Genomic DNA, 9436 nt, shown 5'->3' with positions numbered 1-9436 from the left:
GGGTTTTTTTCATTAGGGTTAATATGTTTAGCTAAAAAAAATATAGTTATTTTTTCGCCTTTTTAATAAGAATATCTTATAAACTAGCTAAAGAAATATAGCTTTTTTTATTTTAAAAAAGAAATATCTTATAAAATTTTTGGTGAGGTTTCTGGCATTTTTATTCATTATGATAATTATATTCAGCTAAAGATATATGTATATTTTTTTTTTTGCTTTTTCAAAAACAAAACATATTTTTTTTGGTGAGGTTTCTAGGATTTTTTTTTTCATTATGGTTAATATATTTAGCTAAAAAAAATATAGTAAGAGCTATTTTTTTGTCTTTTTTAAAAGAAACTTAAAAATTATTTTAATTATTCGAATAGAACACGGTGTAAAATGAGTAAAAGCTTATAGGCCATTCCTCATAACTAAAGCTTCCTTCATAAAGACTGATTCACACTGTACCGTCACGTCACGTCACGTCACATCACGTTATGTCACGTCACGTTACATCACGTTATGTCACGTCACGTCAAAATATTCTGGGAAAGAATCCGTGCCGTGACGGTGCCGTGATGTGATGGTGCTGTGACGGTGACTAACCATTTAGTGTAAACACCTTCATTTATTTACTATGGAAGAAATTTTGACGGAATGGTGACGTGACGTGATGTGACGGTGACGTGATGAATAATCTGAATACATAGCATGGTTGACAGAACAGTGACGTGACGTGATAAGATGGTGACGTGATGAATAGTGTGAATACATAGCACTGCTGACGGAACGGTGACGTGATGTGATATAACGGTGATGTGATGAATAGTGTGAATACATAGCACGGTTGACAGAACGATGACGTGACGTGATGTCATGTGACTTGACGGTGCAGTGTGAATCAGCCTAACACGTCCATATCTACGCCCATCACGTGAACTAAACCCGTATTTATTCATCCATGTTTCGATATGGAATCTCAAACCATCAATGGGAACCTGCATAACATTTCAATACAATTCACAACTCTTAGTCGAATGCGTTTTCCAGACTACTTATTCTTCCACTGATTTCGCTCGGGATTCCAGAGATCCAGAGTGATGGCTCACCTACAGGTCTGTATTTTCACTTACTTTACTTTAAATGTCTTTTTTCTGGTCCTATACAGCAGGGGAACCTTACTCTCTACAGGACCTCCACGGTCATTTTATCATTTTTGTAAACATTCAACATTTCAAATTGCTCGTTTACTGTTAAATCGTCATTATCGAAGCACTCACAGAATGTCTTCTGTTTCCTCTTGAAAACCTTAATATCTTCAGTCTTTTGGATGTCTCGGGGGAGCTTATTGTATGATACTGAAAGTAAGACCAAACCATTAATTCTTTTATGGTTATTAAAGTTGATTCAAGGGAAACGTTGTCACAATCTTCAGACCAATGGCTCACCTACAGTTCAGTGATTTCCCTTAATAAAACAATGTTTTGAAGCTATGACAAAAAAAAAAAAAAAAAAAAAAAAAAAAAAAAAAAAAAAAACATTTTCTTTATGCTACATAACTTCTGTTAAAGTGCTTTTTTCCAATTTGTAAGGGGGGTAAGGACGGTTGCCTTCTTTTGAAGGACTTTGCTTTGGCTATGGGGTAGACTGTAGTCCCGATCGGCTGCCCTGCCTGACATCGCTTAGCTCCCGGTAGCGTATGTTCATGCGTTGTACCATTCACCAGCGTCCTTCCACCCATAACTAACGTTGATTTATAAAGAATGTAACTAATTTTGGTAATTGACATTTGCCTAAATAACGTGTTACCATCTATTTCGAATTTACTCTCTGTCTTCTATTTACTTGTTTCATATACAAATATCTGGGAGTAATGCATCTACAATTTCAAAAAGCGTAATTTTATTCGGAAATTCTCTGTAAAAAATATACGGTTCTTGGCTGTTTTCAGTAAAATACAGGCGACCGTAATTTTTACCCTACTTTGTTATTATCTTTTACGGGTTGGTGACCGAAATGTCACTCCTTTACGTCAATATATCGGTTTTTAAAACGGTAAATGCACTAGAAGGGTTGAAGAATCAGGGCCTACTTGGCTGAGGACTATGAAGCGTGAAGTAGGAGATGATGAATGGAGAAGTATTGAATTAAAAGCTCAAGATAAAGACGACTGGCGAAATCTAACCGAGGCCCTTTGCGTCAATAGGCGTGGGAGGAGATGATGATGATGAAGATGATCATTTCTGACTTTTCGCCAATTTCCAAAATGACCAGAGAGATTGACATTGAAATCTAGGAAAAACTAAATTACTAACTTAGAATATCATAACATTTATTCAACACATTAACTCGCTAATCAACTAGTTAAAAATTGATGTAGAAGGAAGTCATCTGGTAGGAATATTTTTCCAATAACGAAATGGAAAAACTAAGAGTTTGCTTTCCATTTCAAAGACAATTTTCTCAGTGAAAAACATGCATGCGCTCATAATAAGATTCAAGACAACACGTTATAAGTATAAGCCTTATGTATCTCGAAAATCGATAGTAATAACATGAGGCCCGATTAGGTTGGAATTGCCTTTGGCATCTGTATTGGATCTCGATATTTGTGGCAAAATATTTCAGTTCTAAGAATTCCTCGCATTGGAAAGGCAAGGAGCTTATTACCTTTCTACATTTGGAGATTTAATAAGCATAAGCGATATTACAAGTTAATGGTAAAGGCCAATGTTGTCTCTCTCTCTCTCTCTCTCTCTCTCTCTCTCTCTCTCTCTCTCTCTCTCTCAAGTGAATCCTACAAGTGAATCCTACATCTGCTTATGAGGCAGAGAGGCGAGCTTCGTCCTCCCTAAGAGTCTATGCATTAACCAGAGAACTCAAGGGACCCACGCCCATTGTAAGCCTCCCATTCGGGCGTAATTGAACGCATTCAAACGCGGGCGTAGTTATTCCTCTCAAATACACCTCTATTTTATCACCCTAGTTTATCTTCATGGGAAGATAAAGGAGTAATGGGAGTTGTCATTCAAAATCGGTGGAATTGTATGTATTCAGCATATGAATTTTTGTGTGCACCTGTTTGTAAGAATTAAGTCGTGTTCTTAAATGCGAGAGAGAGAGAGAGAGAGAGAGAGAGAGAGAGAGAGAGAGAGAGAAATTACTATTTTGGTAATGAAACTTTGACAATGCCATACTGTTAAAACAACCCATAATTAAAATCGGAAATTCTCCGTAAAAATATACTGTTCTCATTCGTATCCCAGTAAAGTACAGGCGACTGTAATTTTTACCCTACTTTGTTATTATCTTTTATGGGTGGGTGACCGTAATATCACTCCTTAACGTCAATGGGAGGTATTCATAAAAATTAAGGATATCCTTGTAAGCATAAGGTAGAAGTACAAGGTAATTCTCTGAACCCAAAGGTAGAAGTACAAGCAAATCTTTCTTTCCATATTCATAATGATTACCTTTTACTTGCGAGGATATCCTCCAAGCAGAAGTAAAAGGTTGACTCGTGTTTCTGGAGCGCTTAGTTACGTGTTGGAACTTGTAAGATTTCATTTGTGCTGTCAAGATAAGAAAGAGTTTAGTATTTATAATACGTATTTAATGCCCTGTTTTTACTTGTATTTAATTAAGTTTACGCATCAGAAAGAACACAGACGCCGCTGCGCCTTCCCCAAAGCCTCTCTGGCAACATCTATCCCCCACCCCTTGCATTAGAAGTTATTTGACCTCTCTTTAGCTCCCACGCCTTTTGCATTAGAAGATCTTTGACCTCTTTTTAGCTCCCACACCCCTTGCATTCGAAGTTCTTTAACCTCTTTTTAGCTCCCACACCCCTTGCATAGAAGTTCTTTAACCTCTCTTTAGCTCCCACACCCTTTGCATTAGAAGATCTTTGACCTCTTTTTAGCTCCCACACCCCTTGCATTAGAAGATCTTTGACCTCTTTTTAGCTCCCACACCCCTTGCATTAGAAGTTATTTGACCTCTCTTTAGCTCCCACACCCTTTGCATTAGAAGTTCTCTGGCCTTTTTTTAGCTTCCCCACCCCTTGCATTAGAAGTTCTTTGACCTCATTTTAGCTCCCACACCCCTTGCATTAGAAGTTCTTTAACCTCTCTTTAGCTCCCACACCCCTTGCATTAGAAGTTCTTTGACCTCTTTTTAGCTCCCCCACCCCTTGCATTAGAAGTTCTTTGACCTCTTTATAGCTCCCACACCCCTTGCATTAGAAGTTCTTTGACCTCTTTTTAGCTCCCACACCCCTTGCATTAGAAGTTCTTTGACCTCTTTTTAGCTCCCACACCCCTTGCATTAGAAGTTCTTTGACCTCTTTTTCGCTCCCCCATCCCTTGCATTAGAAGTTTTTTTACCTCTTTTTAGCTCCCCCACCCCTTGCATTAGAAGTGCTTTGACCTCTTTTTAGCTCCCCCACCCCTTGCATTAGAAGTTCTTTTACCTCTTTTTAGCTCCCCCACCCCTTGCATTAGAAGTTCTTTGACCTCTTTTTAGCTCCCACACCCCTTGCATTAGAAGTTCTTTGACCTCTTTTTAGCTCCCCATCCCTTGCATTAGAAGTTCTTTGACCTCTTTTTAGCTCCCACACCCCTTGCATTAGAAGTTCTTTGACCTCTTTTTAGCTCCCCCAGCCCTTGCATTAGAAGTTCTTTGACCTCTTTTTAGCTCCCCCAGCCCTTGCATTAGAAGTTCTTTGACCTCTTTTTAGCTCCCACACCCCTTGCATTAGAAGTTCTTTGACCTCTTTTTAGTTCCCCCACCCCTTGCATTAGAAGTTCTTTGACCTCTTTTTAGCTCCCCCACCCCTTGCATTAGAAGTTCTTTTACCTCTTTTTAGCTCCCACACCCCGTGCATTAGAAGATCTTTGACCTCTTTTTAGCTCCCACACCTCTAGCATTAGAGGTTCTTTGACCTCTTTTTAGCTCCCCCATCCCTTGCATTAGAAGTTCTTTGACCTCTTTTTAGGTCCCACACCTCTAGCATTAGAAGTTCTTTGACCTCTTTTTAGCTCCCACACCTCTTGCATTAGAAGTTCTTTGAACTCTTTTTTGCTCCCACACCTTTAGCATTAGAAGTTCTTTGACTTCTTTTTAGCTCCCACACCTCTAGCATTAGAAGTTCTTTGACCTCTTTTTAGCTCCCACACCCCTTGCATTAGAAGATCTTTGACCTCTTTTTAGCTCCCACACCCCTTGCATTAGAAGTTCTTTGACCTCTTTTTAGCTCCCACACCTCTAGCATTAGAGGTTCTTTGACCTCTTTTTACCTCCCACACCTCTTGCATTAGAAGTTCTTTGACCTCTTTTTAGCTCCCACACCTCTAGCATTGGAAGTTATTTGACCTCTTTTTAGCTCCCACACCTCTAGCATTAGAAGTTCTTTGACTTCTTTTTAGCTCCCACACCTCTAGCATTAGAAGTTCTTTGAGTTCTTTTCAGCTCCTTTACCTCAAGCATTAGAAGTTCTTTGACCTCTCTCTTTAGCTCCCACACTTCTAGCATTTGAAGTTCTTTGACATTTATTTCTAGGTTCCATACTTTTAGCATTAGAGGGTCTTTGATCTATATTTTGAGGTGCCTTACTTCTAGCATTAGAGGCTCTCTATTTTTAGGTGTCTTACCTCTGGCATTAGAGGCTCCTCTTCGCTGTTCTCACCTGTCTTCTAGTTTTCAAGATCTTCTTTCATTAGATTAACTGTTTCTTTCGAGATTTCATTGTCTCTTTTCCTTAGTTCGTCAGTGTCCTCCTAGATTTCAAAAGAGATTTCAGTGCCGCGAGTCCTCACTTCGTCATATTCCTCAGGGAAATCGAAGGCATTTATTCTTTACCTATCTGGGCAATGAGTAAAGAGATGAATACTATCGATTTCTCCGCATACACTATCATGCCAAAGTAAATGACGAGCAACATGATATATTTACCAATGTCGTCTGGATATGTCCTTACATCAATGGTGAATTTTGGGACAATCCTGTTGAAGAACTACACGTCACTCACCGTTCAGTTGAACCATTCTGCCTCCATCCTCATTCCCCACAATCCGTTTTTGCACCGATACAAAGCCTCGTACTTTTTCCAAGAGTCTCCTTTAATAAGACATCGTCGCAAAAGCCCAAGCAAAGGATCCTTCAAGGCGCATACATTATGATCCTCAAAGCTCAGCTGCCAACGGAAGAACCCGTGTCTTTCTATAGGTCGGGCGATATAAAAGGAACGATCGGCAACTTCGGCAGCAACCAAAACCATCTGTAGTTGATGGTGTTCCGAAGACATAACACATAATTCTTACCGGCAGCTTCCTATTCCGCCAGAACGCGATCTCTGTGAGTTAAGAGAAATCCTTCTCCCAGTCAACTCATTTCCTCTTACTCCTATTGACGCGCAATTCCTTGGTTAGATTTTGCCAGCTACATACAGATCATGTGAGGTGTTGCAGGCTACGTTTGAAAAAATGAAGATAAGGTCTTCAGAAGTCATTTGAAGCTCGGAGAGGAGTTATTCAGGACTGCTCCTGAAAATTTCAGTTCTGGAGTCATTCAGAAATCCATGTTAAGTATACGGCTATGTCCTTTGAAGACTTTTGGAAATTCGGGAAAATTTTCTTCTGAAACCGTTCTGAGATTCCGTTCTGGAGGCATTCAGAATTCCATGCTAAGTCTATGGCTATTTTTTCTGAAGCCATTTGGAAATCCGGGAAAGTTTTCTTCCGATACCGTTCTGAGATTCTGTTCTGGAGGCATTCAGAATTCCATGCTAAGTCTATGGCTATTTCTTCTGAAGCTATTTGGGAATCCGAGAAGATTTTCTTCCGATTTCTTTTAGGACTCGCGAAAAATTCCATTCTTGTCTTATAACAACAACAACAACAATAATAATAATAATAATAATAATAATAATAATAATAATAATAATAATAATAATAATAAACTACGTGATTTGATTTATGGATTTGATTTGAAAATTTTTGAAGACGCTAAACGCTCAACTTTGCAGTTTGAAGGAAACTTTAAGATACCCGGACGAAGAGCGAAGGGTAATTGAGATTTAAAGCAAACCGAATTGAAATAGTTGATTTCAGCTAAATTATTTTAGGTTTGGGATTTAGAACAATCTATTTCTGGTACTAATCTATATATATATATATATTATATATACATATATATATGCAGTATATATATATATATATATATATATATAGTTTATATATGAGTATATACATGCATGTATATAAGCTTTTGCAGTATATGAATATTCTGTGTATATATGTATATTTATACGATGTATATATACATATATATACACAGACATATATATATATACATACATATACATATATATAATATATACATATATATAATATATATATATATATATAATATAGAGAGAGAGAGAGAGAGAGAGAGAGAGAGAGAGAGAGAGAGAGAGAGAGATAAACTATATTTATATATTATATGAATACTGTACAGTATATTTGCATGTACTGTACACACACACACACACACACACACACATATATATATATATAATATATATATACATACATACATATACATACATACATACATACATACTGTTTGTACATACATACATCCGTAAATACAGCAGCCTTCGTATTCTCCCAACTGTTTATACATGCAAAAGCAAATGTAAAATGCATATCACCAAGTTATGGCTTAACCTTGATATTTCATCGAGATTCCAGGTGTGTACAAGATATCTGTCCGCAAGCCACTGTACATTTTGTTCTTCAAAACGGAATAACATTTTGAAATCACGATCAAGTGTGGGTAAACGGAGCATGTATTGTTTAACATGCCTCACATCCACAAAATCTGCCACCGTGCTGAGAATCAGACAGAACAACCTTTCTCTTCGAACTGCAGTCTGCTACTGACCAGACTCGGCTTTTTCGAAGCTTATGCTCTTTATATGAAGTAAAGGGTCTTCTTTATGTATAACCATTTACTTTTATGTGATTATAAGGATAAGCTTTTGCTCTAAAAGTAGAAGCTTTTGCTTGAAATGTTTATGAATACAAGTATAAGGATTTCCTTCATAGTTTGCAAGTATAAGCATATCTTTTTCTTTATGAATACCGCCCAATAAATCAGTTTTTAAAGGGTAAATGCCTGGCAACATTTATTCCCGAATTTTTACAGGCCTTTTGCATTATAAGTAAGCAGGAATCTTTACTTACATCCATATTACATTCATAAAAACTAAATTTATTTTGATAAATTCCTAAAGGGCAAGTGACTTGCAAATGAAACTTCCACAGAGTAATCACTAATCTTTACTAACAGAAGCTGAGGTACTGATAAGGAGATAATAATTAAAACTAGCTAAAGTTATCGAGAGAAATATATGTATATATATATATATATATATATATATACATATATATGTATATATATATGTATATATATATATATATATATATAATGTGTATATATATATGTATGTATATATACATACATATATATATATATTATATATATATTCCTCCCGGCCTGTTGTCATAATGTGTGTGCGATATGTGTATGTGCGTGCGTGTGTGTGTATGTGTGTGTGTGTGTGTGTGTGTGTGTGTAGATAAAGCACTTAAACAATGCTACCAAAATAGTGCAGAACTCTTTACATCACTTGAGCAAGTAATCTACTACTACTACTCCTCCTCCTCCTCCTCCTCCTCCTACTACTACTACTACTACTACTACTACTACTACTACTACTGCGTTCATGCCACAAGCTCCTTTCCAGGCAAACGTAAATAATGCAAAGGCCATCCGTTGTCTGAATATTTATGGCTGATCGTACTGGAGAAGGAATTATTCCTTTAGATGAGCATCTTTCAAAACGAATGCTCTTGCATACGTTAGCCTTTCGCGTTCCTCATTTTTTCTTTGGTCCATTTCACGGAATGGAGTCTGGTGGCTTCAAATATTAACGATATAAATGGTTAAACTTGTTTTGTAGTAGACAATAATAACTTCTTCTTCTTCTTCTTCTTCTTCTTCTTCTTCTTCTTCTGCTGATGGTGAGAATATCAACTTCCCACAGAATGCCTCTCATTTCATTTGCAAGAGGAAACTTCTACATATACTTTTTTCCTAAATATATAAAATATATAAGGTGAGAGAGAGAGAGAGAGAAGAGAGGAGAGAGAGAGAGAGAGAGATTCCAACTGTGCTTCAAATATCAACGATATAAATGGCAAAACTTGTTTTGGAGTAGACAATAATATCTTCTTCTTCTTCTTCTTCTTCTTCTTCTTCTTCTACTGATGATGAGAATATTAAATTCCTACAGAATGTCTTATTTCATTTGCAAGAGGAAACTTCTAAATTTACTTTTTTCCTAAGTACATGAAATATATATATATATATATATATATAGAGAGAGAGAGAGAGAGAGAGAGAGACT

The sequence above is a fragment of the Palaemon carinicauda genome, chromosome 24 (genome assembly GCF_036898095.1).
Source record: "Palaemon carinicauda isolate YSFRI2023 chromosome 24, ASM3689809v2, whole genome shotgun sequence".
Lineage (NCBI taxonomy): Eukaryota > Metazoa > Arthropoda > Malacostraca > Decapoda > Palaemonidae > Palaemon > Palaemon carinicauda.
The sequence above is the reverse complement of the archived record's forward strand: the minus strand, read 5'-3'. Positions refer to the sequence as shown.